Source organism: Meleagris gallopavo, chromosome 3 (genome assembly GCF_000146605.3).
Source record: "Meleagris gallopavo isolate NT-WF06-2002-E0010 breed Aviagen turkey brand Nicholas breeding stock chromosome 3, Turkey_5.1, whole genome shotgun sequence".
NCBI classification, from domain to species: Eukaryota; Metazoa; Chordata; class Aves; order Galliformes; family Phasianidae; genus Meleagris; species Meleagris gallopavo.
This window is the reverse complement of record NC_015013.2, coordinates 67963508-67965962: the sequence shown is the minus strand read 5'-3', so window position 1 is coordinate 67965962 and position 2455 is coordinate 67963508.

Below are 2455 nucleotides of genomic sequence, written 5' to 3'. Positions count from 1 at the left end.
TTTAAAGCAAGCTCTCATTCACCATGACTCCACTTTCCCAGCCCTCTCACAGTTAGAAAGTTTGAGAAAGAAATTAAAAAGTAAATAGACACATGGCTTAAACATCTAGCAGACGGCTGCAGTAATGTTCTAAATTGGGAAAATGCTCATGTCAGCAGAAACTGTAATGCCTCAAAATGTAAAGGTAAATAAATGCTGCATGTTATGAAGAGATAAAAAAGCATAACTCATAAGTAGGAGGTGGTAAGAATGACTCTGTTGGGAAAACAGCCATGTTCAGACATATAGTAGATACTGTATGTCTATGTTTTGTTTTTATTTTGACTGTAGATAAAATTTCAGATTTACAGTTAGATCAGTCATTTAAAAAGGAAGTACCTAAATAAAGTCTTTGTCACAAAAATACATAAAAAATTTACTGCAGATATGCCATTGTCTATTTTCATTCATATTCTAGCTCTAAACTGATAAATGTAGTATATGCAACAAACTGAACTAAACAAACTGAACTGAAGAGCAGTCTTTTGATAGAATGCTTTGCTAGGGCTCATGAACATCAATGCCATCTTAGGAGAATGATCTAGGATATTGTATCCAGAAGGCATTCAGTGTTAAAGAGTAATTACAGAATCCTTATTATTCAGTGTTAAAACAACTTGCTGACAGATTTTGCTGTGCAAACATTCTGGAAATGTGCAACAGTATAATCTCTTATTTTGAACTTTTTGTGTGCCAGATGTGCTTCAGCAATAGGAAGTGTAGGACCTTTGTTTAGTAAATCTGTGACATGATTCAACATGAGTGGGTTGCAATTTTTTCTTCTACAAGCACATATGAATTTGTCCTAAAACAGGAAGTCCAATGTTTTTCTTGATCTTTCTGAAGGGATCCATTTCCCCCATAATATGTTTTTTTTTAAGTGCATTATTGCTCCAGATTAATCTCTTTAGCAGTACTGTTTGGGCTCTTACTGTCTTTAGCATACTTCAAAAACATATTTATTGATAGCCTCTCATGAATTCGAACTTACTGAGCTACCTTCACAACTCAGTGAGCAGGACTTTTTTTTTTTATTTTATTTTTTCCCCATGAAGATGTAAGGATTTTTCCGTCCCTGGGAATGTCAGACCTTTTCATTTGCTTCATCTTCAAATTCTAGGAGGTCCTGAATCAGTCTTTTATGACTAAAACTCAAAGGTTAAGAAAGAATCTAATTTTCTAACTTGACGTTAAACAGGATATTAAACTACCTACTTCAATCTCATATCATCCACCTCAAGAGCAATAGAAAATCTGTCATTTATTTTAGACATAAATCAATAAATAGTGAAATGCTATCCCACTAACACAAAAAATTTCCTGTCTAGCCAAGTCTGTATTCCTGGAAAAATAATATTGACCATCATAACTTATCACTCTTTGCTATTCTGATTGAAAAGACTGTATCTTCTTCAAAAAATGTTAGCTGCTTATTGACCTAACACTGTATGTTTACTCTATCACTTATACACTTACTAGTGTGCAAAATGCCTTTATGTTCTCACAGCTAAAACTTCATTCATGATCCACACCGGAATGAGGAAACACAGACAAATATTAGAAAGAAAAAAACAGAATCAGAGTGTGTACAAGTTTTAAGTTTAGAGACTGACTCCAAAATTAGGTTGTTGTTTTCTTAAAAGGAAAGTGTTGGGAAGAGAAGAAAAAGATAAAATTTCTCCAGATTAATTTTTTTAAGAGTCCTGCAGTCACTTAAAATAATTTCAGAGTATCTGGTAGTATGGCAAGGCTTAACTTGGGTTCTCATGCTAAGCAGTAGGATTTAGTTAAGTATAAAAATCCTGACTTTGTAGTCTGAGTGTCTTTGAATACCTGCATTAGTAGGCTTTAACTTTCTGGTTCAGAAAATAATTTTCTAAGGAAGATTTTGGTCTACTAAAGCAGTTAGCTTTGTGGTATTTATTTTTCATTTGGTTTGTTGTTTTGTTGTTTGTTTTTTTGTTTTTTGTTTGTTTGTTTTTGGTGTTCTGGTGTTTTGGTTTATCTGGTAGATTGTTGTGTTTTTTTTGTTGGTATTGTTCTCTTGTTTGTTTATTTGGTTGGGGTTTTTTTAATCTGTTTGTTTATTTTGCATGGGGAGAAGCATGGAAGGTGCAGGTAAGGGGAAGAAATTGGATAAGTCAGAGATTGTTCTTATTTTTCTACTTTTCTTTGCAGACGTCAGGGAGAGGGAGAGCAGATTACACGTAAAAGCTCAGCACATCAGGCTGTAGCAGAAAAACAAGAATTCATTTTTAAAAGGTATAAACTGAAATAAGGAATGAATTTAGGGAAAGCATCCAGCAATGGAGAAAGTGAAGCTGGGAGTTCTGTGCTCTAACACAACAGAAAAGATCAACCTCCTTGGCCTTGCCCCTTAATGCAAGTCTGGGAAGACAGGAGAGATGAGCTGAGA